Below are 27,998 nucleotides of genomic sequence, written 5' to 3' on the forward strand. Positions count from 1 at the left end.
AAAGAAAGAAAGAAAGAAAGAAAGAAAGAAAGAAGGAAAGAAAGAAAGGAAGGAAGAGGAGGGAGGGAGGGAGGAAGTGAAACAGGAGGGAAGGAGGCAGGGCACAACCTTTGAAAGAATGACATGAGTACATGAGTACATGACATAAACTGATTAGAACCAAATGGGTCCAAGATGGTGGACAAGTCGACTTCCACTAGACCTTGAACCTCAGTATACACTCACATCAGCAAGCTAAATGACACACCCACAGGCGTCATGACAGTTCCAAGACCGACCATAAGGATCAAAAAGTGGGAAGTGGCCCAATTCCTGGAAATCCCCACCCCTTCCTGAAATAGCTGGAATACTCCTCCCTCTCATTAGCCTATGAAATTACCCACTCCTATAAAAACTGACAACCTCATACCCTGGTGCCTTTCTCACCTTCTGAGATGGCCCACACTCAGTGGAGCATGTTTCTCTCTAAATAAATCCACTTCTTGCCTATTACTTTGTCTCTCACTGAATTCTTTCTGCAATGAGACATCAAGAACCTGAGCTTCATTAAGTCCTGAAACCAGGTGTGTGATCTCAGTTGGAAGACTGTGGGTTTTGGCTGGGTTCTAGTCCCAGCACGTGGGTCCAAGTCCCAATCTGAGGTGCATGGTTTCAGTTTTCCTTTTGGGGATGCACAGTCATCTGGAGAGCTTGTTAAACAGTAGACTCAGGAGCCTCCTACTCAGAGATTCTGATCAAGAAGATTGCGTGGGGCCCATGAACCTGCATTTTTAACAAGCTTCTCCAATGATTTAAAGACTGTCCTCTCTTTCTCATAATTGGAGAAACAACACTCTCTTACTCTCCCATTTGGCCCAGAAGCCTGGGTTCTTGTCAGATATTTCTTGATTTTGATGAAGATCAAACATTGTATCAAAGTGAGCATGACTGAGGCTAGATGTCCTGTTTCTAACCTAGATCAGAATTTATTTATTTATTTATTTATTTTACATTTTATTTTATTTTATTTTTTATTTTTTGGCCACACTGCGTGGCATGTGGGATCTTAGTTCCTCAACCAGGGGACAAATCCATGCCCCCTGCAGTGGAAGCACAGAATCCTAACCACTGGACCACCAGGGAAACCCCTAGATCAGAATTTAGATTCTGTTATAGAAAGATACTTTCTATACTTATAATCATTTGGCAGTTTTCATTGGTTTTGTGGTAAAGAGCACAGGCTCTGCAACCAAAACCTGCGTTCAATTCTTGGAACTGCTATTTAACTTCTCCAAGCCTTGGTTTCTTCAGCTGTAAAATGCAGGTCTACTTCATAAGATTATTATGAGGATTAAGTAAATTACTGAGTGAAAGCTCTTACCACAGTGCTTGGCACATGGTAAACTCTCATTAAATGGTAACAATGATCTCTATTCCCTTTGTAGTTCTCCTCTCCTAGCCCCTTCTCCTGCTGTCTTCTTCTCCAACACTGCGTAATAGAAATATCTGGAGAAGTAATTGGACCTTAGCTTTGTAGACAGGATCCAAAACATCTTGCAGCCTTCTATTCTTCCCAACGCCAGGGCAGCCAGGCGGGGTGAAGTCTGCCCTCCATAGACCTCTAGCAGCATCTGTGTGGGAGGGGTTTTTCACTGAGACACTTGGGCCCATTCCCAGATTTTATTAGTGCTAGGTCTAGTTTATATTGGGCCCTGGATTTGTGACTCCAAATTAGTTAATGAGTTGTAGTTGTGCCTCAAGAAAATATAGGTCTCCTCACCTTGGATTTTCTCTAGCAGGAGGTCGATAAATCAGTGGAAACCAGGAATATTCTTCAGAGGTGGCAGGAAGGCAAGAGTCAGGATTATCATCTTTTTTTAAATTATTTTTTAAAAGCAAAGCCAACAACCATTCCTCATAGCCCCTTCACCCAGGCAGCCAGAGTGCCAGTGCCCCAGCGTGTTAGAACTCACAGGCTGGACCTTACGAGCAGGCAATGGCTAGACAATCACTCAGCAGCAGAACAACACACTCTTGCCATGGCAGGGCTTCAGCTAGCAGATCTGGCAGTTTATTTGTCAATATTATTTGTCGTTAGCTTAATTGTAGGAAAATTGAAAAGTGTAATGTATAGCCATGAAACCCTTAAGGCTGGTTAATCTTTTTGGATTGTAACCAAAGTAATTTTTATTAGCTGATCTCATCTCGATTATAATATGCAGAACACTGGAAAAGTTGCTGAAGGCTCCAAGTCATGGTGTGCACAGGGAACCGACAGGCTCCATCATCTGCATTTTCTGCCAAGGAGAGAGAAGGGCAGAGGGGGCTGGATTAAAAGAACTGGGTTTGAACTCAACAACAAAAAAGCAAACAACACAATCGAAAAATAGGCAGAAGACCTAAAGAGACATTTCTCCAAAGAAGAAATATAGATGGCCAATAGGCACATGAAAAGATGCTCAACGTTGCTAATTATTAGAGAAATGCAAATCAAAACTACAATGAAGTACCACCTCACACCAGTCAGAATGGCCATCATTAAAAAGTCTACAAATAACAAGTGCTAAAGAGGGTGTGGAGAAAAGGGAACCCTCCTACACTCTTGGTGGGAATGTAAGTTGATGAAGCCACTGTGGAAAACAGTATGGAGTTTCCTCAGAAAACTAAAAATAAAATTACCATATGATCCAGCAACCCCAATCCTGGGCATACATCCAGACAAAACTATAATTCAAAAAGATACATGCATCCCTATGTTCATAGCAGCACTATTCACAAGAGCCAAGACATGGAAACAACCTAAATGTCCATCGACAGATGAATGGATAAAGAAGGTGTGGTACATATATACCATGGAATACTACTCAGCCATAAAAAAGAACAAAATAGTGCTATGTGCAGCAACATGGATGCAACTAGAGATTATCATACTAAGTGAAGTAAGTCAGAAAAAGACAAATACCATATGATATCACTTATATGTGGAATCTAAAACATGACAGAAATGAACCTATCTATGAAACAGAAACAGAATCACGGACATTGAGAATAGACTGGTGGTTGCCAAGGGGGAGAGGGGTGGGAGAGGGATGGATTGGGAGTTTGGGATTAGCAGATGCAAACTGGTATATATAGAATGGCTAAACAACAAGGTCAGGAACTATATTCAATAACATAAACCATAATGGAAAAGAATATAACAAAGAATATATATATGTATAACTGAGTCACTTTGCTGTACAGCAGTAATTAACACAACATTGTAAATCAACTGTATTTCAATTAAAAAAAAAAAGAATTGGGTTTGAGATGGGAGTGGGGAGAGGAGAGGAGGACTCTCCAGGATGGACCCAGAAATGATCCTGGCAACCCCTGAGGCCAAGCCACGTTAGGTCCTGTGCCTTGTATGCTGGAGGTGTCAGGCCCAGGAGCGCACTGCAAAGAACATCTGAATAAGGGCCATAGTTCAGAATTAGGCTCCAGCAGAGGAAATGGAGACAAATCCAAAAAGCCAAAGAAAACACTTGTTCTTTCCATCAGCATTGGTTTATTTATGACTATTTGGAAAGACTCTCTTCTTCAGTTTTACAGTTCAAGTGTGGTAGTACCAAGAATTGGAACTATATCTGCAATTGAAAATTTGAAATTTGTAAGGAATGAGTCTAACAGTCTCTGCTCTTTCTCTGGACTTTTTTTTTTTTTTGCACCAGAGAAAGGAGAACAGACGTTCTCATCCATTCTACTGCCCCTTTTTCAGCTGATATATGAGGGGGCCTCCTTTTCTGCTTTGCCTTCTCTTGGGTACCTCTAAATACCCAATCCAGCAATGAGCCTTTTCGAAGGGTGAAGTTGGGGCCAGAAACACTGGAATTCTACTGACACATGACTGATGCCCTTGACCCCAACCATACACCCCAGCAAATGAGCCAGCAGCATATTCTAAACAAATGGGGAGCCTAGAGGCAGCACGTGGGCTTTTTCCCCACCTTAGCCCTTTTATGAATATAAATATTTAGTGCATGGTGTTTTGCAGAATTAAATCTCTGAGCCTAGATTAGCCTGGTAATATCATTATGTAGATGCCAGGGATGAGCTACCTGTGACTGCTGTGTGTCTTCTCATTCAATGATGCCTGTGATGACTTGATGCACTTTCATTTGCCAGGGCAATCATTAATTGCATATGAAACAGTTGGTGTTTGGCTTTAAGGGAAGCTGATTGGGTCAGTCACCGAGTTTGGCTCAATGATCTACAGCTGGCTCTTTGCTCCTGCATGCCTGCTTTCTTTTCAAAGCATTCTTACTCAGTGTTTTGGGGACCCCTGAGGAAGTGGCTGTGAAACATAGGGGGTTTTAATCTGTGTTTTCCTTTGGGCATTATAGCTTTAATTTTAATATTTTGGATAATAAAGAATGATTTTAAATTAAATTTGCGAGTCGGCCATCTGTGATAGTTTGGACTTTTTCCTCCTCTCTGGCAGGTTTTTTACTTAATTCTTTCTGAACATTAGCAAGAGTGTGTTGAGAGCCAGAGAAGCAAAGGGTAGCGGAGAGGGTAAACCCGTGGAACTTGGAGAAACGGGAAAAGGCTTTGATGCCTGGCCTTTCACCCTGGGGGTTGGTGGAAAAAACTTGATGCCCTGAGTCAAAATCATAAAAGTTAACTAGCATGCAATTGCAACTTCCTGTCATCTCCTCTTGATTTGTCTTGAGAAAGTAGTTTGCCAAGGTTATGCCTCAGTTTGCCCATCTGAGGCATGGAAGTGATTAAACAGAGAAGTGATTTTCTCCACAGAGGTGCCACTACAGTCTGGGGACAGTTCTTCATCTGAGGACAGCTACTGGAACACAAGTCATCATCATCCGCTGAAGGCTGAAAGGGTCTGAGGAGCTTATATATGTTCCCTAATCTAAAGCTAAATCCAAGAAATCTACCTAGAAATAGCAATATATGCTTCATCTAGTCAGTGAAATCCAGGATGAAGAATTTTCTACCCTTCCAAGGGAAGTGAGGACACATCATCATCTCCACTGCAGACCACAGCATTAATGAGTCAGACAGACAGCGTCACTGAACACACAGACAAATGTTGAGCGAATGCCAGAATAAAATGAAAAAGTACCTGCCAGCAGACGAGTTGGTGTGATAAGTGGTTTAGCTAGGGAAAGCAAGCGGGTCTTGCATGGCAAGGCAAGTAACTCCTTCTCCTCTGTAGAGTGGAAGGAGGCTTCTTGGAGGGGTCAAAATTTGCATTTCAGAAAGGAGGAGGAGTTTGAAGGGTTGTGCAGGGAGAGTAATCCTGGCAGAGCATGTGGGCCCTCTGAGCAGACTGCAGGGATCAGGGCCTGGGGGTCTAAGAGGGTGAGTGGAGGGAAATAGACAAGGGGATGGAGATAAAGCAGAGGCTGAAGAAAGCCACCTTAAATGCTCTCTGGAACCAGAATGGGGTATAAACAAAAACCCCAGGAAGCTTCTGGAGGCCTGAAGTTGTGTGTGGGTCCAGAGGCTTTGTTAGCATCAGAATGGTTTTCTTTGTATCTGCTCATTTCCCACGTCTCTCCTCCCTCACCCTGAATTCTGCTTTTATCAAATCAGGGTGGGGCTCCCAGGCACCTCCCTACACCGAGAAGGGCCAAAGTCATTGCTGCACAGGTCAGAGGGCAAAGGTTATGAAATGAACTTGAAGGTCAGGGAGGCAATATTCATGGCTCTGAGCAGGATAGAAGCTCAGGTGAACAAGTATATATCATGTTTTTAAGACCTCACATGAGCATCCTTTGTCCCGCATGACTCCTAGACTAAGAGATAAGCTTGGAATCTCAATCTCTCTCTCTCTCTCTCTCTCACACACACACACACACACATACACACTCAAACACAGAGATTCTCCCTCTCCTTCCCCTCCTCTTCTCTCTTCTCTAAAATACCTGGTTCTCCTGAATACAACCTTGGTATCCCCCCAAGAGTAGAAAACAACCCCAACAAGTGCCTATGAAAAAGCCTTTAAGACTCATGAATATTTAGCTCGTCCTCATGTAAAATATATGACTTTGTGTAAGGATCAGGCGAACGAGGTGCATGATTTTTTTCTGATTTATGGGCCCGGAGACGGATTATTCATAGCAGAGCAGCTGTGTGGAAAGATTCATCCGCTGCAAAATGTGATTGTACATCAGGCAGTGTGTGGGAACGGAGCTATGACTAATGGCTGCTTTACATATAAATGAGAAGGTTTGTGCTAGGAACTGTAAAAAAATACAATCACTCAGCTGATGGGCAGGCTCCTTATGGGGGTGCAGGAGAGGGACCACAGGAAAGGCAGGCAAATGAATGCCTCACCCCCCAAAAGCTAAGCCAGGTGGGGGTGAGAGTCAGGGAGGAGCAGGTGAGGGGATGGAGGGAATTTGGAGAAGCAGGCAACTCTCCTGACCTGGACGTCATCAGTCCCTGTGTTTGTAACTTCCAGGACCCACTGCGACCTGAGAGCCTGTCGGGTCAGAGATGTGGCCCAAAGGAAGTGGCTGCATTGCCAACCCACTCAGGGGTGATGGTCAGATCCTGAACCCTCCAGAGCTTGATGTTAGGCTTCTGAAGATTCAGATCCATTTCAGAAGCCAGCACAGGAATCACCTGGGTAAACCTCTGCAGAGAAAAATTGTGCGAATCTGAGATTTCCCTCTGCCACTCCTCATGTCTCCCTTGCTTTTCCTCGTTCATCTCTCCCCTCTCTCGTAGCTGAGACAGGCTGTCTAGACATTGCAGATGTGGACAGATGTTGGGTCTGTAATTTATAACAACGGCCTCCAGAAGGCAATTCCAATTCGTTTCGGTAAGGCTTTGAGTTACAGGCAGAAATAATACCCTGTAAATACCGTTGACTTACATGGTAACTACACCAAGGGTTTACTTAGTGAACAATCACTAACTATAGCATAATTACATATCCCTGGAGATTACCAGAGAATTTAATGACACTGAGCAGGTAATGACCACCAAAACCAAGTTTCTGGCTTTGGGAGGACCTGGAGAGCAAGGGAGTTGAGCCATACTTAACAGGAATTTATGCCTTTTTCTTCAAGTCATCAATTAGTCTCCATTTTGAGGGCCTTTGAGTTTTATCTACATGCTAGACATCCCTTCGCCATCATACTGAACTCTAAGCAGGTTGGATGCTGGTTGTTGCTTTGAGCCGACACGGTTTTATCTTTATTTTTTGGCTGTGCCACGTGGCTTGTGGGATTCCCTGACCAGGGATTGAACCCAGGCCCTCAGCAGTGAAAGTGCAGAGTCCTAAGCACTGGACCACCAGGGAATTCCCTGGGCTGACACAGTTTTAAACCATGTGGTATCTGGAGGTACACACAAAGCCCTCAGACAAGCAAGGAAGCTGGAAAATTATCTTTGCTGTTATCATAACGGGTTGTGCACTCAGCAGCAGGGCTGAGCTGCACCCACCCACTCGCACTCTCTCCTGCTGGCTGACGACTAAACAGCTGTCCAGGCCAACAGTGAAGAGGACTGGCCCACACAAGATCAAGCTAATCCTCATGGGGATTACATTCTGATCTGGTGATTATACTGGGAAATGGAAAGGTGAATTTCTAGAATCATTTTTCATGAAATTCAGGATACTTCTTACTCTCACCTGGGGTGGTGTGTGTGGAGGTGGGAGGAGGAAGTTAATATTAAGGCCAATACCCAGAGAAGTTAAGTGATCTGCCATGATCAGAGTTTGTTGGTAGCAGAAGCCAAATTTGCACTTGGGGTCTGCCATCCCTGAGAACTCTGACCAGCTGGTTTCTCTGGGTTTAGAGGATCAGAGCTGGCCGGCAGCTGGGAAGCTCAGGCTTCCCTGGATATGAAAGGTTGCAGTTGAAATAGCCATCAGGGTTTCATTTATGTCAGTCTGGGGGAAGGGGAAGAGGAGTGGGAATAAAGGGGGGAGGAAAAGGTAGAAATCAAATAAACACATTGACAGGGTTGAATTCCAATTTTCAATCCATCACCAACCTCCTCTAGTTTATCTGTTCCATAGAATCTTCCTTCCCCCTCTTGCCTGTCCAAAAACAATCAAACAAATCTTTATCTTAATACACCTCTAGGTACAGACCCCTGGGTTTCCACAGACCCTGAAAAGAATGCCTGATGCCAATTTAAGGATTGATATTGTCCAGAGAATCCTGATTCTTTTCAATAGCTGTTCTCTCTCTCATTCCCACCCTCCCCTGCTTCTGCTACTGAATGCTCTGTACCCAACTTGAATGATATCTTGCTTCACCTGAAGAAGTGGGCCTGGTTTAGAATGTCAGCTCCTGGCAGAGCCACAAAACAGATCACTAGGGCTTCCCTGGTGGCTCAGTGGTTGAGAAACTGCCTGCCAATGCAGGGGACACGGGTTCGAGCCCTGGTCTGGGAAGATCCCACATGCCGCGGAGCAACTAGGCCCGTGAGCCACAACTACTGAGCCTGCGCGTCTGGAGCTTGTGCTCCGCAACAAGAGAGGCCACGACAGTGAGAGGCCCGCGCATCGCGATGAAGAGTGGCCCCTGCTTGCTGCAACTAGAGAAAGCCCTTGCACAGAAACTAAGACCCAACACAGCCAAAAATAAAGAAAGAAAGAAAGGAAGAAGCTTTCATTAAAAAAAAAAACAAAAAAAAAACAGATCACTAGCTGGAAGGATTGGCCGCCTGGGCCAAAGGAAAGGAGTTAGGATTATCAGGTGTCATGACTGCAACTGCTCTTCTCTGGTGGGCATTGGCCAGTGGGTCTGGTCTCAGGTCCAGTCTAGGAGGAAAGATGTCAGCTGCAAGAGGATGGGTTTAGGAAATAATCTGTGTCTTAGAAGTTTAAGGTTTTGAATGCGACATCTAAAGATACTCCTGAGACTTATTTTATGGAAACTTTAAAAAAATATGAGGGAGTCCTGCCTGCCAGGGGTGTGTGAGATTTTTAACCTACTGAGAGATATAGATGACAATGGCCCAGAGCCTCTCACCCCAGGAGATCCTTGTAAGTGCACCAAGCCTCACACAGCTCCCTGGCAGGAATGGATATGGTTACTTGTACTTCCAGCCCAAGGAGGGCTGTGGGGAGAAGGAGGGACGCCCTCTGGTCAGGGAGGACAAATGAGCTATAATAATGTTAATAGCTAGCATGAATTAGGAGATTACTGTGTGCCAGGCATATATTATCTCTTTGATGATACATCCATGCATTAGCTCTTTGATAAAGAGAAATTTACCCACTGCCAGGGAGCAGAACTTTCCTCAAAATAAGAGGAAGCACATGGCACATAATCCCACTCTGTGTCCTCCCAGCAATAGCTGGAAGGTCATGTATAGTTTTTAGGAGTGGAGGGTAGAAGCAAGAGGGAAAGACAGCTTCAGGGACACATATCCCCAGATGTCTGTGGGGGAGGGAACTTCAGGGTACAGACTCAGGTGTCTCCATACACAGAGAATAGATACCACTGGGTATGAGAGAGCTAATGAAAGGATGGCTTTACTGATACGTGTGTATATATACATACATGAACACATGTCCACACACAACGTCCCACATAGATATGGATCATCTGGTGAGTAATATGTCTGAATCAATGAGAAAAGACCACATAGCTTAGGCACAAGAGACATAGTATAAGATGTGGTTGATTATATACACATGAGAATGATGTTCTATCTCCCACAAAGATCCCTTCCTAGACTTTTTTTTTTTTTTTTGGCTGCGCTGGGCAGCTTATGGGATCTCAGTTCCCCAACCAGGGCTTGAACCTGGGGCCCTGAATCCTAACCACTAGGCCACCAGGGAACTCCCCCTTCCTAGGTTTCTTGATAAGCTAACCTAAGCCTGGGGTGTTGGACAAAGACAGGACAGGATTGGAAAGGGTTCACGTTATAGGTGTTTCCGCAAAGGGATTAAGGTCTGATCTTCTCTGGTATCTGAGGTATCATGTGTATCTGCAGGAAGGCTATGGATGTTCAGACTAGGGTCTGGGTCAGAAGGAAGCATAGATCTAGAGTCCAACCTCAGGTTATTTCTCTAATACTGAAGCCCCTGAGAGTCCAAAAATAGTTACCTGAAATGAATAATAGAAAGCCCAGGGGCTTTGGAGCCAGAAAGCCTAGGTTTAATGCCTGCCCTTTCTACTACTTATAAGCTTCTCATTCATTCATTCACTCAATAAATATTTATTAAGCATTAACTGTGTGCCAGGTGTGTGACCTTTGGGGGTAAGCTGTATAACTCAGTTGGCTTCAGTTTCCTCATCTATAAACCAGGGAAAATAATCCATAGGAGTCACAGTCGTTGTGAGGTGCTTGGCACATAGCTGAGTCTCAATAAATGCTTCTTGTTGTTGTTAGCACTAGTAAGAGAAATCCAATTATGTCTCTTTAATATAGTTGCTTTCTTTTGCTAGTTTTTCCCCCCAACGGTGTCTGACCTGTGTCTAGGGGAATTTTGTATAGCCCCAGAAGATCAGCCCCTCCTCGTAGGGGCTCTGACAGTGGGCCCAGGATGTGGCTCGTCTCCGGAGTAAAGCAGCACAGGACGTGTTTAGTACCCTGGTTGTTTTTGGTGCTTGCCTGTCCCCCTGCCTGGACTGTGAGCTCCTCAGGGGCAGGGACTGTGTCTTCACTTGTTTAGCATTGTGACCACAGTGCCTCTGACAGTGCCTGGCACACAGAAGGCACTCAGTAGATGCCTGGCACACAGAAGGCACTCAGTAGATGCCTGGCACACAGAAGGCACTCAGTAGATGCCTGGCACACAGAAGGCACTCAGTAGATGTTTGCTGAATGAATGGAAGAAGGAAGGAGCAGGGTTTCTAGCCCTGTAGTGGTTGTGCAGGCCCCTCATTCCTTCATTCCACAAATATTTATCGAGCGGCTACAATGTCCCTGAATACTGTACCAGGTGTTGGAGACATAAGGGTCCCTGCCCTCATGGAGCTCGGAGTCCAGTGGGAAAATACAGGCTGTAATCAGATAGTCACAAAAGGAAACATCTCCTTACAATATGTGGTCTGTGTTGTAAAGGAAGTAAATGACGATAGGAAAGCATATCAAAGAGCGAGGTAACGAAGTGTGGGTAGTCACAGGAGGCTTCCTCCAGGCCGCAACACTTCAGCTGATATCAGAAGTGAGAGTGGGCGTTAAAGCCATGCGGGGCTGGTGCTGCTCCCGCCAACAGGCGTCTTCCAAGGAGAGGAAACCTGTGCACAGTCCCAGTGGCTGGTTAGAACATGGCACGTTCAGGCAACAGGAAAAGGCCAATATGGCTGGAGCACAACGTGAGACTGAGAGTGTAGGGCAAAGAAGTTGGAGACGTGGGTTCTCGTCTTTGTCCTAAGAGCAAGGGGACACCATGACGGGGTTTCAAGTCGAGGGATGATAGTAGTGAGACGATCACCACCTGGCTGAGTTGAGGGGGCAAGAGGGCAAGGGGGAGACCAGTCAGTGGGGTGTGGAGTTAGGTAGGCAACAGATGGCAGTGGCCTTGGACTGCGGTGGTGGAGATAGAAAGAAAAGGATGGATGAGTAGAACACTTTAGAGTGGAGGTGAAAGGGCTAGCTGATGGTCAGGTCCTGAGGGGCAGATGAGGAGCCGGAGGAGCCATAGATGCCCCTAGGTTTGTAAACTTGCTCCTAGTGTCTGTCTGCTCCTTGCTCACCTCTATTAAAGGTCTTCTTTCTCACAAACCCAAAAGTTTGGTTCTGATAGCCTTCAGAGGTGGATGGATTTCCACTTCCAGAGAATGAGAGAGACCACCAGGGGCCCCGCAGTATCTGGGAGGCACCTAGAGGGTCATTTCCCCAATGAACCAGGCACTCATTTATCCTCCCAAACTCACCCAAACACACACACACTCTCAGACTCTCTGGCTCCTCAGACTTACACAGACTTCCAATCACTCCCTACAGACCACTCCATCCTACCCTTATTTATCCCTGCCTCCCCAAAGCCCTCCGTGGCCCCCTTTCCCACTCTTCTCCCTACCCTGCCCCAGCCCCCATCTCCCTCTGCCTCCACTTCACCGTACTGAGAAACAACCACCCCCAGAACCCCTGCCCCCGGCTGCTGCTCCCTGGGCCCCACCCGCCCTCCCTCCTCCTGCTCCTCTCCCTGACAGATGCCTCAGAGCCCCGGGCCGCAGTTAAGGTGACGAGATGCAGCAATTCTTTATGAACATTTCATTCCTGCTCGCTACACGACGTAAATTAGATGGTGTGTTACATTCGGGCAATAAGAGAGATATGTCACCGTGACGCTGGCCCATTGGATGGAGAGGGTAATCCTGCCGTGAATTTCATTACTGCTTTTATATAGACAGAATTAGCTCGGTGACAGCGAGCCTGATTGTCTTTCACTAGGGGTTTGGCGAAGAGCTGAAAGGATTTCACCCTGATGTGCACACTACTGAGTGACCCGCTCACCAGCGGCTCCGCTGATTGCTTTGCACCTTGCAGACCCGCGATTGGCTCAGCCTCTCTGCCGCCTCGCCTCCCTCCCTGGCCCCCAGCCCTCACGCTTGGCTTTTTCTTGAAGCAAGAAGAAAGGAGACCTAATGGAGGAGTCACAAGGTCATGAAGGGAAATGTATGGGGGAAGGGCAAGGTGACAGAGTTAAAAAAAAATATTCAACAATCCCTTTCTGATCAGAGTCTCCTGGACAGAAGCTGTGGCCACTCACTCTTGCCTCCCAGAAAAGAGCAAGAAGGACCGGGTCCCTGGGGCACATGTCCATGGCCCTCAGGGCAAAAGGGCAACTGGGTAGAGGTTGGTAGATCCTTGTGAGTCTCCCTGGCAGAGCCTCCCAAGCTGCCATCAGGTTCCTGTCCCTTTGCCTCTTGCATCTCTGGGTCTTTCCCCCTTAGTGGCTCAAGGCTCTTTCCCGCCTCCCAGCCAGGGACACTTGTAAGAAACAAGAGCAAGAACCGTTGTCACTCCCAGCCTGCGGACCCAGCAATTCCAACGTGCAGGTGGACTTCCATTTCCCACGCTCACCTGATCCTGTCACGGCCCCACCCCCACCCTACCGCACGTATTCATAACACTCTTCAGAGACTTCCAGAATCCTCCACAGGGCATAGATGGCCCAGCCGAGGGACTGCCTTCCTTCAGCTTGTTTCTGTGGGGTGGCCAGTTCTGAGAGCATCAGCCGCCTCTCTGTTCTCTTGGCCTCCGCCTTGGTATCTCTCACCTTCTGTCGCCTTGCCCACTCCTTCCCTCAAGTCTGTCAATCCCTCAGCAAACAAAGGTCTTCTGCCAGGCCTTCCTGAGGCAGCTGGTGGCCCCTGGGGCTGGCCAGGGAGGTTGACCATTGGCTGGACCCCTGAAAGTTTCTCTTACGGCCCAGACCAGCCAGCTCTGTGGCCTCTGTGCCGGGAAGGATTAAAGCCACAGTCTCCCCTTTCCAGAGGGGGAGGAGGCTCCCTGGACCTCGGCAGAGCTGAGCAGGCTCTCAGGAGGCCTGGCACAGGGTCGCTGCACCCTGACTCTGTCTGCCTGGGTACAGCACACGGAGCTTTCCCTGCGGCCTCCCACCCCGGGCACCCTCAGCTCCAGTGGCCTGTTCTCCATGGAGCCCAGCGAGAGGGTTCCCTTAATGAATTACTCATGCAGTCACACTGAAGAGTTTTACACTGAAATCCCTTCTCCATGAAGCCAAGGCTTAAGCCTTCGATGCTGAAACTAAACTCCAGCCCTACCTGTACGATAGCTGGATGACGAGGCAGGTCATTGCATCTATCTGAACTTCAGTCCCCTCATCTTCAAAAGGAAAGTGGTAACTGCTGTTGTGGAGGCCGCGCTGCAATACCCTGCTTCCCTCAGTACTCAAGGACGGTCTCCAGGCGCTGCCCTGGCTTGGCAGCTTTCCTTGGAGTTGTCTCTGTAGAAAGGGAGCTGCCTCACTTAAGGTCATGCCCTTCCCCTGGGCAGCCTGCATCCAATGCCTGGTCATCCCCAGCATATGGAGGCCCAGCCCCCTCTCCCCGACTTGGGACAGTCCTGAAGGGCCATTCCAGCCTCAGAGCCCTCCTTGTGGTCCACTAAGACCTTTTTTGAGACTGCAGCACAGCTCAACTTCTCCTTCTGTTCAGTCCTGCTTCTTTCCAGTTCCATCCCTTGCACTTGTGATGATCCCAAGGGCACTCCCCAGTGAAGCTCCCGCACAGTAATCTCCACCCTAGAGTCTGCTTCCAGACCCAACCTGCAGGCAATTCAATTCCTGCCTACCTACTGACTGGGCTACTACAAGGACGAAAGTGTTTTGTAAAGTGCCATGAGAAACACAGCTGCTGCTGTTTACCTTCATCATCATCATTGTCCTCTTCATCATCTTCACAGCAGAGCCTGCCCAGCCGGTGTGATGAGGTTCACATACTTTGGCCAGGAAGTCCCGTAAATGAACACCCAGACTTCTTTTTTCTCCTAAGGACAAGGTCCTTTGCATTCTTCCTTTTATCTTCTGATCAGAATGACCTTCCCAAATTGGCCAGACTCCCTCAGAAAGCTAGCTGTGGTCCTAAGGATCTAGGGGTTCAAATTGGTGAAGTTCTGTTACCCACATCTCATTCTCTGCACCGAGAATCAGTGAGCTAAGTGCCCATTGGATTCTCTCTCCTACATTCTCCAGATGCCTTTCTAGTTGCGCTTCCTACTCTTTATTTAAAGCGCGTACTTTCCTCCTGTAGACCAAAGCATCCATCCCTAGTGGGTGGCAACAGGTCTTAAGTGAGGCCTAAGGGCAGGGTCTCCTCTCCTAGAGCTAAGACTTCCTTCCTTCTGGGCCGTGTTTACAGCCCCCAAAATAAAGAAAGCCCGGGATCCCTCTCTCTTAGGGAACAGGCAATGGTCCCAGATTATTGTTACCCTTCTAAGTATTCCCACAGTCTCACTACTGGGCCCACAGCCTTGTCAGCGTTTCGGAGTGGAATGGCAGGTAGGGACACTGCCAGGTGAATCAGATCTCCAACCCAGTCCCTATTCCTGGGCCCTGCCTGACCCAGAATCTGTGCACCTCAGGAGTGCAACGTCCTGCATCTCTTCTGGAGCTTTCCCTGAGGCCTCCCACAAGGCTGCAGACACTGAGCAGTGAGCCAGGGATATGGGAGATGGAGGTTTCTCACCCCACTCCCATCCTGATGTCACAGACCTCATTTTCTGACACTAATTGGTTGCCATGGAAACAAGTTTCTTAAAGTGCATGATGACTTGAGGTGGTGGGAGGGAGAGCCATAAGAGCAAGCCCTGCCACGAAGAATCCACAGAGCCCCTCAGAATCAAGCAGGGCTGCCCAGAGTCCCTATCCTCTGCTGGTACATTTATATAAGGAGAAAAGTCTGTCTTGTCTTTGAGTAGGGAGATCTTGCTGCAAAGTCAGAGATAGTCCAGAGCAAGAAAAGCCAGCCACTTACCCTGGAATAAATGGATATCAGATATGATGTGGGCCCATCTATTTCAGTCTTAGATCAGAAGTCATCTCTTCTAAGAAACTGTCCTTAACTATCCAATCTCCCATCCCCATCTCCATCTCTCTCTCTCTCTCTCTCACACACACACACACACAACACACACACACGGACACACACATTCCCCTTACTACTTACTCACTCTAGAGCTTACACATTCTTTCAATCATTCATTCAACAAGTACTGATGAGCCTCTGATGTGTTGTAAACCCTAGGGATACAGCCAGGAGCTGACAGGGCCCTGCCTTATGGAGCTCACTGTCAACATCTTACACCACGTCCCTCTATACTCACATGCTCAACACTTTAATATGCCTCTCTGGGTTTTCTTTTTTCATTCCAGTTCCCCAAATGTGGTGAGCTATCTGGTTGCTGGTAGGGCGGGGTACAATTTGCTTTTTATCCCCTCTACCCATCGGCTTTCCAAGAGTGGAGACCTTGAGCCTGTTAACGTACATCCTTGCCTAACACTAAACCAAGACTTGGGGCCCCTCAGTCTCCCATGTCACCCCACTGCTCCCAGCACCAGCCTTCCAAGGACCTTGGATTCTTCCATTCTCTTTCAAGGCCAAGGAGCAGAGGAATAGATGGGACTTGAGGATGGGAGCAGAAAGGTGTGTCTGCTGTGTGTCTACTGGAGCGTATACACAGGCACCAGATGCACGGCTGGGCCTTCATACATGTGTGTCCTGCCATCACGCGTGTGCACTTACGTTGGCCAATATCTGTGACTTCTAAATTGGCCAGTACAAGGGTGTGAGCAGGTGTGTGATTCCACTTATGAGCATGAGTGAGCATGTGTTCAGGGAAGGGGAATTTAGGGGTATGTGTCTATGTGTGTTTTTTCCAAATGCTTGGCTTTTTTCAAAATCGCTAAGAGCACTACTGTCATTTATGGGGTTTAAAATGTCAGAACTGGGCCCTCAGGGAGGCAGGGGAGATTAAACTGCAAACAGTGAAGGTTATAGATGACGTTTCTGATAGGCTGACAGGCGGACTCAAATGATGCCACACTTTAGCAATCATTTAAACACATACACTCATACACACGCGCGCACACACACACACACACACACACACAGATCATCTCTCCATATTTTAATGGCATATTCTGAAGGCTAAAAACATAAAAGGCCAAGTCTAGAGAACCACAGCTCTGCTTTCAGAACCCAGCCAGCAGTGTCTGGTCTTGTGTGTGTGTGTGTGTGTGTGTGGGTGTGTGTGTGTTTGTGTGTGTGTGTGTACTCACTCAAGTGCACCTACTGTGCCAAGTGAACACATGTGCTTATTTGTTTTTGTTTTTGGGTTTTTCAAAATAAATTTATTTATTTTTAGTTATTTATTATTTTTGGCTGCGTTGGGTCTTCGTTGCTGCGTGCAGGCTTGCTCTAGTTGCGGCGAGTGGGGTCTACTCTTCGTCGCGGTGCGTGGGCTTCTCATTGCGGTGGCTTCTCTTGTTGCGGAGCACGGGCTCTAGGCGCGCGGGCTTCAGTAGTTGTGGCTCGCGGGTTCTAGAGCGCAGGCTCAGTAGTTGTGGCGCATGGGCTTAGTTGCTCCGCGGCATGTGGGATCTTCCTGCACCAGGGCTTGAACCCGTGTCCCCTACATTGGCGGGCGCCACCAGGGATACCCATTGTTTTTGTTTATTATGAATTTATTTATTTATGGCTGCATTGGGTCTTCATTGCTGCGTGTGGGCTTTCTCTAGTTGCAGTGAGCGGGGGCTACTCTTCGTTGTGGTGTGCGGGCTTATTGGGGTGGCTTCTCTTGTTGCGGAGTACGGGCTCTAGGCGCGCGGGCTTCAGTGGTTGTGGCACACGGGCTTAGTTGCTCCGCGGCATGTAGGATCTTCCCGGACCAGGGCTCGAACCCATGTCCCCTGCGTTGGCAGGCGGATTCTTAACCACTGTGCCACCAGGGAAGTCCCTTGTGTGCTTATTTGTATTTTAGTGTCTGTATAGGTTAATTCCACCTCACTTTTATATAGTGCCCTATATAATAAACAAAATACACCACATTTAACAGTCTACCTGAGCATCATAACAACTTGTATAAAGTAGGCAGGGTCGAGGTTACTATCCCCAGTTTACAGATATAAGAAAACTGAGGCTCAAAGAAGTTCGATGGGCTGCTCAAAGAGGTCCGATGGGCTGCCCAAGCCCACCAGCTAGGAAATGATAAAGTGAAGGTTAGAAGCAGAGTCTTTTTATACTTATCCAGACCTCTTTTCTTGAGGTTGTGTTTCTCAACTCTGGCTACTTTAAAATCCCCTGGGGAGCTTTTAAAACCCATCAATGCCTGAGCCCTACCCCCGGAGATTCTGATCCAGTTGTTCTGAAGGTGGTCCTTGTGGTATGTTTTTAAATTCTAACGTGCAGACTGGTTGAGAACCACTGCTTCCGGGCCTGGTGAAGTCAGGCAGGAGCTGCGCACAGGGGCATCCCAGGTGTCTGATTAGGCTCACATCCCCTCCATGTGAACGTGAATTCCAGTCTCTTTCCTCCTCAGGGTCTATCTTGGCATCAACTTCCCGGGAAGACTTACTTCCCAGGATGATCAGAGCCTCTATTTCTTCTGCATCACCCCAACTCCCCACCGCCTTCCAGACTGTGGAGACTTAAAAGGATGCTCAGCTCAGCCTGATGAATGAAGAGGCTACTGGCCTCACAGTTGTGGCCACCCGGTAAGGGGCAGAACATGTGGTCTTACCAAGAGGGAGGAGAACCAGCTCCACCTGACCCATCAGCCAGAGGAAAGCCAGAGAGGTGAGGGGCAGCTGCCTTAGTAACAAAGGGCGAGAGGAAAAAGGGAAAGAGACAGAAAGAAGGGAAGAGAGAAGAGAACAGCTGGCCCCCTTTGAAGGCTGTACGGACCAGCTAACTGCTAAAGTCACGGGCAGTGCTCACCTCACTCAGCCCTCTGCGAAAGAGGTGGTCTAGCAGAGCAGTTAGGAGCGCAGACTCAGGTAGTCACCTGCCTGGGCTTGAATCCTGGTTTCTGGTTGCTAGTTATGTGACTTTGGGCAAGTACTTAATACCCCTGTGCCTCGGTTTACTTATCTTTAAAATGGCAGTGATAATAATAGGACCTGCCTCATCGAGTCTCTGGGAGGATTCAGTGAGTTCATGTAAAGTCCCCAACATAGCATAAGTGCTGGGTAGGGTTCAATCGTTGCTATTCTGCATCATTTGATGCTTTGGAACTCTCCCTCCTTGAAATTCTTCCTATCTTCCTGAACATTCCTTCTCGGCCTTCTTTGCTAGCCCTGTTCCTCTGCCCTCCCTCTGAGTCATTGGTTCTCAGCCCCAACTTCATTTTAGAATCACCTGAGGAACTTTTACAGCTCATTCCCAGAGATTCAGATCTAGTTGGTCTGGGGTGGGGCTCAGACACTAGTGTTTTTCAAGTTCCCTGGCTCATCGAAATGTGCTGCCAAGGCTGAAAACCACTCCTCTAAGTGTAGATACTCCCTAGGACTCTATTCTTGGCCTTCTTCTCTCCTCACGTGTCTTTCTTTCTTTTTTTTAATAATCACCTGCAATTGTTTAACATCACAGCTTTTTAAAAAAATTAACTAACTAATTAATTAATTTGGCTGCATTGGGTCTTAGCTGCCGCGTGCGGGCTCTTCGTTGTGGCGCACAGGCTTCTCTCTAGTTGCAGCAGATCGTGCGGGCTCAGGAGTTGCAGCGCATGGGCTTAGTTGCCCCGCAGCATGTGGGATCTTAGTTCCCCAGCCAGGGATCGAACCCACGTCCCCTGCATTAGAAGGTGGATTTTTAACCACTGGACCACCAGGGAAGTCCCTCTCCTCATGTGTCTTTCCCAAGTAATTGACCTCCTTCCCATGGCCGTAATTACCATCCATATGCTGGTGACTCTCAAATCCATATACCCTGACAAGACTTCTCTCTTGAATCCCACACACATAGTTCCAACTCCCTACTAGACATCCTAGTTTCCATATGCATGGAGGTAAAATTGTTCTTAATAGTCTCTTAACCTCCTGGGTATCTTTACTGAGATGTACTCTAGGTCTCCCAAGTACAAGTCCCAATCAGAACTCAGTATTCTGCACTCTCCCCAAACCCATTCCACTCCTTCTGTTCCCCATCTCTGTCACTTCCAACCGTTCACCCAAGGCGGTCATCCAGGAATCCTCTCCCTCATCACCTCCCTCATCCAACCAGGTACAAAATCCTGTCAGTTGCCTTGTAAGGCTCTCCCCAGTCTCACTCCTCAGGACCCCCACCACCACTGTCAGAGCTCAGGTCCTCTTTGTCTCTTGCCTGCACAATTGTTAAGAGTCTCCTCACTGGCCTCCCAGCCTCCAGCGTTTTTGGCTGCATCCTTCTCCCCTTCTCTTCATCAGCCTCAGAGCTATCTTTCTGAAATGCAAATCATTCCACTGTTAATGCCCTTCCGGATAAAAGCACAACTTCGCATGGGCCCTTTACTATCTGTCCCCTTCCCCTGGCCTCCCCCAAAGTGACCTCTCTACCCCACCTTCTGTACAGCAGTTCTCCAAATGTGCCAGGCTGTTTGATGCCTCAAGGCTTTTGCATGCCCACCTTACATGCCCTTCCTGCTCTTCCCCCTCCCATTTTGCCCACATTTACAAATTAGCTGAAGCACCAGTTCCTCTAGGAAATGTTACCTGAACGTTACCTCAGGTTGAACTGACCACTGTTTGTTTGTCTTCACTGCACCCTGTAATTGTCTCTATTACGTTGTCTCTCACTCTATTTTACTTCTTTGTTTTCATGCCAGACTCCCCCACTGGACTGTGACATCTGGAAGAATTGGACCATGTCTTATTTGCCTTTGAGAAGAGGGGTGAGGAGGGAGGAGAGCAGACTCTAAGTTCCCCTGGCTAAAGCACTTAGTTAAGAGTGCTTTGGCTGATGGCTCTGGATTTTGAAGGGTAGCTTCCTTTCTCCCGGAGCCAAGCAGAGAGGCTAGGTATGAGCAAAGAGACCCAAATAAACCACTGGCCAGAAACTGTGCCCCTAGGTTCCTCCTCTGGGTCTGCCTCTCCAGGCCCCAGAGCTGGAAGCTCTGATTGTCTGGCCTTCATGGCCCAACTGAGGTGAGCAGAGTCTTCTTTCCCTTCTTTCATCTGAGATTAGGTTGGGAAAACCTCCAAAGGAATCCTCAGAGAGAAACCAAGAAAAACTAAAAGCAAGCAAGCAAACAAACAGACCAACCCATAAGCACTTAGAAACACAGCAATGGACAGAATGCAGATGTCTGATTCTAATTTGTCACCCCTGTCTTAGGGAGCACATTCGAGAGTCGCCTTCTGGACACTGTCACCCTTGCCTAAGACAGCGCATTCAAAAGCCAGCTTCTCTCACCACTCTTACCCAGGAAAGGGGCTAAGCAGGAATCCTAGTTCCACCCCTTTTCAGCTAGGTAGGCAGCTGAAAAGGTGCAAGCCCACGTTTTACAGCCAGAGAAATTAAAGCAAGCCCTCATCCTAGACAGAAGTGAAAGGTCAAGGCCATCAATGGTCCAGAACAATAGAAAAAGTCAGAGCCCAGGGAATAACCCCAGGACACCCAGGGCAGTGTTTGCTTCATTCATGGCTGGATCTGCCGTGCCTGACCCTTAATTGATAATATTTCTAGAGCCCTTGCCATATGTCAGCACTGTGCCAGCACTATCTTAGCCTGAGTAACCCTCACAACAACACTATAAGTAAGGACAATTATTATTGCTGTTACAGATGAGGAAACTGAGTCTCAGAGAGGCTAAGTGACTTTTCCAAGGTCATTAAGCCTTGGAAAGGTGGCTAAGCTAGGACCCAAACTCAATATGACTCCAAAAACCCAGGCCCATAATCTCCATGGTGTACTGCTTAATATATATGGCAGGTGATTATTCAATATTTGCTGATAGTAATAATAATAGCTAACATTTATTGAACAATGTGCCAAACACGGTGTTAAGCACTTTCTATACATTATTTTGTTCACTAGATAGGTACTATTATTATTCCCATTTTATAGATGAGGTCACTGAAGCTTAGAGAAGTTAAGAGCATTGTCCACAGCCTCAAAGCTAGTAGGTGAAAGAACTGGAATACAAACCCAGGGGGATGGATAAATGAACAACCAGCACAGACAGTCTCTCCACCAGGACCACCACCATCTTAGAGAATATCCACGAAGGCAAGAGAAGGCCTTTCCAGGAGCTCTGACACAGGGGCTGACGCCTTGATATAGGCTGTCAGTGGACTTTTAAGCCATGTCCTGGCAAAGGCAGCTCCAGCCTGGATAGCTCTGCCAAGTTCACAACCCAGTGTACTCAGAAGTAGCCCTAGAAGGTTGGGCCAGCTCCTCCTTTTCCCCAGGCCTCTCCAGAGCACCCTCTCACCAGCTGTATCTACTCACAGTAGTCTGGCACTTGGAATCTGATTGGGTTTGGGGCCTCCAATATCCAGAAAACCTCCAGGACCTCTCCTAAGAAGGCAGTTTTCAGCTCTCCTTGCTGGATCCTTAAGTTCCTGATGGGAATCCTTGCAGAGAGCCATCCTGTTACCTAAGGAAAGAGAAAGAGGGGAGGCAAACAGCCAACTCCTGGCCTCCCCTCCCCATCTCTTCACCTCCCCAAAGCCTTGCAGGCCACCCCGCCACCTCCAACCCCACAGAGTTTCTCACCTTCAGGCAAAGGCAGATGAGGGCAGAGCTGGGGAACAGAACTTAACTGAGCCCTCGGAGCACTGCAAATCCCTGTCTTCAGTATTTAGGGAAGGTGAGTCCCAGAGGAGGAGGGAGGGAGAAAGACTGGGAGAGGAAGGCTGAGATGCTCAGAGATGCAGAGATAGAGATGGAGGCTGACACCAGGAGGGGTTGCAGAGAGAGACAGAAGAGGAGGGAGTGAGGAAAAGAAAAGAGACCAAGGAGGGTGGGAGAGAGGCAGTAAAAGAGGGGAGGGAGGAGAGAGACAGAAAGAGCCAGTTGCTTTATTCATGGCTGGTGATATTATAGACTGAGTGAAAATCACATTATCGTAATGGGAAAGTTAGAGTCGCTGAGATGATGCCCTGAAGCCTCCGCGCTGATTGGGGTGTGATTGCTATCTGTATTTATATGTAGAAAGCAAAGTTCACTGCCAGTTCAAGATGGTGGCGGCTGCTTCATGCAACATTATTCTTCAGTAGGGAGACGCCCCGAGCAAGCTGAGCAAGCTGTGCCGGGAGTGGGAACCGGAGCCGGAACGCGAGCTGACGCCTGAGCAAGCGCTGGAGCAGGCGATGGAGCCCGGGGTGGAGCCGCGCGGAGCTGCGGAGGAGGGAGTGGCAGCTCGGGCAGGACCAGGGCCTGGGCTCAGACAGAGGCCTGACGGAAGGTGGGGGGAGAGCGGGCGCGAGAGCCTGGGGATGGGGGCAACGAGTAGTTCCCACCATCTTCCACCCTCCAAGCCGGCCCAGAGCTAGGCTAGCCCTGGAGGGCGGGCTGGGCTAGACCTTCAGAGGCCGGAAACCTTGGCGGATTCTCCAACTGACTCCACCCCACCCCACCCCCAATGTATAAAATTCAGTGCTAAACTGGACAACTAATGTCAGGAAGTTTTAATTTTTCCCGTGATGACTGCTTAGACGCTTTCTTGACATCTCACATTTCTTGAAAAATTTTTCTTTAATTTTAAATTTCGTTCAGGGATCCCTGCTGTGCTTGCGCCCCACCTGTGGCCTGCCGCTGCCTATTGAGCAGCCCATCCCTACTGATTGGTGAAGGGGTGGGACCTGTGACTCCTCCAGCGCAGAGCCGGGGCTGGTGGGGAGGGGGTAGGTGAGCCCAGACTCCAAGCCCTGGCTGCTTTGGGAGGCATCAGCCACAATCAGGAAGAGATAAAAGGGATGTCACTGCAGCCTGAGCAGTCTGTTGAGCTCAGACCACCTTTTACTTGAGGCCTATTTCCCTCAGAAATAGAAAGCAGGACCCCACCCTAGAGCTGCCAGAGAAAATGCAGGATGCTCAGTTAAATCTGAATTCAGATACACAACACATTTAGCATAAGTATACCCATGCTTTTTTGGGTATTTGGGATATTTGGGATATACTTATGCTAAAATAAACTACTGTTTCTTTGAAATTCAAATTTAATCAGATTCACCACTTAATAGCTGTGTGGGGACTTCCCTGGTGGCTAAGAATCCACCTGCCAATGCAGGAGACAGTGGTTCGAGCCCTGGTCCAGGAAGATCTCACATGCCGCGGAGAACTAAGCCCATGCGCCACAACTACTGAGCCTGCGCCCTAGAGCCTGTGAGCCTTAACTACTGAGCCCGCGTGTCACAACTACTGAAGCCCGCGCGCCTAGAGCCCGTGTTTCACAACAAGGGAAGCCACTGCAATGAGAAACCCGCGCACTGCAACGAAGAGTAGCGCCTGCTCGCCGGAACTAGAGAAAGCTCACGTGCAGCAACGAAAACCCAACACAGCCAAAAATAAAAATAAAATAAAATTTTAAAAAAGCTGTGTGGCTTTTAACTTCCTAGACCTTCAATTTCCTTTATCTGAGCACTAGGGGATAGTAAGTAGTACCTTCCTCAGAGGATGACTGAGATATAGTATGTAAAATACTCAGTCCATTATCTGGCACAAAATAAACACTCAATAAATGATAACTACAAAATACCAGCCCCCTTACATAAGCACCCTTTAGTCCCTTCTCATCTCTATCCTAGGCAAGTCAAATTAAAGGCTTGTATCAGGATTCCTACTCTGGAAGCTGCTGGCTGAATGGATCCCAGGGAGAGATCTGATCCTACTATGGTCCCCCCAGGGGCCTTACCCTACAGGATCCACTGAAAGTTCTGGAAGGCTGATTGCAAAGGTGGAGCAGGAACAAAGAACAAGTCCTAACCCAAGCCCCAAATCAAGCCTCACATATTTCCAGGTACCTCTTCTAAGCTTTGAGAACAAAATAGAGTCTACCTTCCTTTGGGCTCCCAAGTTTCCCTTTCTCCCAGGAAGATGGACGATGGAGCAGGGTAGTGATATGAAACTGGACAGGAAGGGGGCTCTGCCTTCTTGTGTGGCCACAGAATGGGCTGTTTGAGCAACCAGTCTGCCCAACAGCCATCCCATCAGGGTGTCAGCCCAAACCCCTCTCCATCCTCTGGCAGGGGCCCATGTCCAGGACACACCAGCTTGAAATTAGTAAATCCCTCAGTGTCTCTGTGTTTGTTCTCCCTCTACCTCTCTCATATCTTATCCTCAGCTCAGAACTGACTTGGTAAAGGGAAGAGGCAGTGTGCAAAGAGTCCCACTGAGGCAGCCTGGGTTCCAGTCGCATCTGTATGATCTTGAACCTCTCTCTCATAGAAAGATGGGACTTGTTTCCTTCCCTCAATACAGGTGTTCCTGACTCTGCAAAAAAAAAAAAAAAAAAAAATGGTTCCCAGTACCCCTCATTCCCAGGGAGTCTGGTGGTTGGACTCCAGCCTTTGTCTCTGAAGGAAACTAATTATTCAGGAGACAATTCATGGGGAAATAGTAGCATATCTCCTTCTTTTCAAGAGGTCACAGACTCAAGACTGCAGTACCAGGCAGATTATAAAAATGTGACGCCACCAGTGAAAGGCAATAGGGAGTGGTGGGGTCTGCGGCTCAAAAGCACTGCTTCTCCTAAAGGCATTCAATTTCATGTTTGTTTTCTTGTTTTAAATACTGTGCTCAGCAAACCAAAGACCCAGGTGGGCCTGATTTGGGTCTACTGGGTAACTCCCTAGTTTCTTGATCTTTCTGGTGGCACACCTATCCCTAGCCATAGGGTCACAAAGTATTGACACAGAGTAGAGATATAACATGTGCAGAGACACACTGACCTACAAAGATACATGGAGCAATCTGTGTTACACCAGTATCAGACCCAAAAGAGCAGAGCGTAGGACACCCACAGAGGAGCTGCTCATCCCCAGCTTGACTTCCTGCCCACCTCTTGCCAACCTCCCAACCCCTGCCTCCTCTTCCTTGTTTGCCCACTGGGACCCAAGTCTGCTGCTCACGTCATCACACCCACTCCCCTCTCTCCCTGGTGGTGATACCCAGGGTAGAGCCCAAAGAGTGTAAATGGAAATGGTAGGGGAGCGTTCCACACAGTTGACCCGTATAGTAGAGCCAACACACATGCATTTGGGGCCCCTGGAATGCCCCTCTTGCTTTTGACCCTCACAACAAGCCTATACTGGGGCAGGGGATTGACAAGGAGTGTCCACATACTCCTTGGCATTGATATCAGGAAGTCAAACTACAATCCCAGTGGTTTAGGTCCCTGCCTGTCATAAACTCCATCAGGATGTGTGATGGCCCTCTCCCAAGGACCATTCAGCAGCCCTGAGCCTGCCTGGGTCCCTCCCCTGGGGACTAAGCCATAAAGCAGAGGCCTCAGGCACTCAGGCCATTAACTCTAGAAGGATCCTGAGAGGGGATGCCAAGCCTGAGAATTTTCCAAGCTCCTCTGGTCCATTCCATCTTTGGCCATTAGTGCTAGAACCTAGGCAACCTCTTCCTGGGCTCAGTCATCTCAGCAAAACAGAAGATCAATCAGTTGTAATAAAGAAAATAAATTAAAATCAAGCGCTCTTTCAAAGATTCTTGAGAACTGATTTTCAGATGATTCACTGTTGGGAATTGTCTGTGCGTTTGTCTCCTTCCCTTTCAGGATTATAAATAACATTTATCATCACCAGCATCTTATCAAAGCTGGGATGTCCACATATTAGGGAATGATTACCCAAATCACACAGAAGGTAGGAGAGGACCCATCGAATAAGGTTTTGTCATCTTAGAGATGCAGGGGGCAGTCCAAAGAGATGACCTCTATCCTGTCTTGGAGGCATGAGTCTTTGAGGGTGAAAGCGAGATACCTCCAAGGGCAGGAAGCTTGGCTGGCAGCTCATTTATTCAGCTTCCTCTGAGGTTCCTATTTTACATCCCTTTGGGCTTGTGTCTGTGCAGCTATGTTGGGATTTGTGCCTATGTCCCTGATCCCTAGAATGACCCAGCAAGAGGAACTGAGGTTTGGCAGAGAACATTCTGCTTGTGGTAGAGGAAAGAGAGATGAGGCACCTGCCCCAGAAACCGCCCCCCTTATCAAGGAATAAAGCAGAAAATCACCCAGTACCCCTGAGACAGAGGACAGGGCTAATCTGCTCAAAAGCTGGAGGCTGGATAAAATGACCCCTGAAATGGATGTCAAAGGAATGTCTCTGAGGAAATGTCACTCTATTCTCCTTGGAGGGCCCTAGAGGTAGTTGGTAATCCACCCGTCTCCCCCTACTCCTGTCCCCACTCAACATACACACACACATAAATCTTAATTGTGTCCGGAGCTTTTTACAGCGCTAATTAATCATATTTAGGGCTGTTTCCAGCTGTTGCTGAGGGAAAGAAGGTCCCACACGCCTGTGACTTAGGGTAAATCCAATCAGACGAAGGAATTCTTTGATTCCGAAGAAGCCGAGCATGGAAAAGACACCTCTAATCCCAGAGCCTCTCAGACCGTGCCTGCCACCTCCCCCCACGACTGCACTTGGAAACTGATCTGCGCTGGGGAAGCGGAAGGGCTGGAGGGCTACAGAGTAAGGGGGAGGGACCAAGGAGAGGGGTGAGGGAGGGCCGCCCTTGAGATGGGTTGACTGGAATCAGGACCTAGGCCCAGCGCCACGCTGACTTGGCGCTTCTGCCTTGTACTTGGGCCATTTAGTGGGCTCAGGGGGGCGCATGATTCCTGGATAGCCACCTGAATGGCTCAAGAGTTATTACTGGAGACCGGGCCTGGACTAGTCAGGCCAGTGGGGGGGCAGCACTGACCTAATTACAGCTCTGCACAGCCAGCGTGGTCTGAGAAAGGGCCTCGCCCAAGCCTTTTGCTTCCCTGTGACTTCTCCCCAAGCTCCAGCGGCATCTCTGTCATCCGTTAGGCCCTCACACGTCTCTCCATTTCTGGGTCTGTGTTCCTCTCTCTTCTTAGGGCTCCATAGCATGATATCAATGTCTTTCCCTGATGTCTGTCTCTTTTTCCGGCCACTATGTCTGAACTCCTAGCCCATCACCTCAAATCTTCCCAGAGATTCAGTTGAAGATAGACATCCTAAGGGAAGGGGTCAGCTTGGCTGCTGCTACTGACCTCTTCATTGGTTTATGCTGGTAGCCCATTAGGTACACATGTGGAGCAAGTATGGGATGCGGGTGGGGGGATGGGGAAGGTGGGGTGGAGGGAGAAAAGCTGCTGCTGAGTGCGGGGGAAGGAAGGGACTACCCCACCCCTTAGAGACCCAGATGGGAGAGGAAGCGTTCCCCACAGTGGAAAGTGAGGATGCAGGGCTGTAAGAAGGCCAAACAAAGACCAAGTAGTGGCAACCCTATCCTCCCCGCTATGATGACCACACCTCCGCACACCCCCTTATTGAGGCTTTCTGGGTCCTGGCCTAACTGGGCCTAAATAATTGAGGAGCCCATTACAGCCTCGCTGTTTCCTCACTGTCAAGTGTAAACGCTGCAATGGTTGGTGTGGAAATGGGGCTAATT

At 48.2% G+C, this 27,998-nt stretch overlaps 1 long non-coding RNA gene across 1 annotated transcript in view; it reads right to left on the reverse strand.

Moving 5' to 3' along the window:
- Nucleotides 1–2,184: 2,184 nt before the first annotated feature.
- Nucleotides 2,185–27,998, reverse strand: part of LOC118882285 — a 31,247-nt gene continuing 5,433 nt past the window's right edge. Inside the window, exons 3-4 of the long non-coding RNA XR_005016741.1 lie at nt 21,852–21,999; nt 2,185–2,276 (exon numbers count right to left, since the gene is read on the reverse strand). This is a non-coding gene — a long non-coding RNA (uncharacterized LOC118882285). The remainder of the gene's footprint in view (nt 2,277–21,851; nt 22,000–27,998) is intronic.

Source organism: Balaenoptera musculus, chromosome 16 (genome assembly GCF_009873245.2).
Source record: "Balaenoptera musculus isolate JJ_BM4_2016_0621 chromosome 16, mBalMus1.pri.v3, whole genome shotgun sequence".
NCBI classification, from domain to species: Eukaryota; Metazoa; Chordata; class Mammalia; order Artiodactyla; family Balaenopteridae; genus Balaenoptera; species Balaenoptera musculus.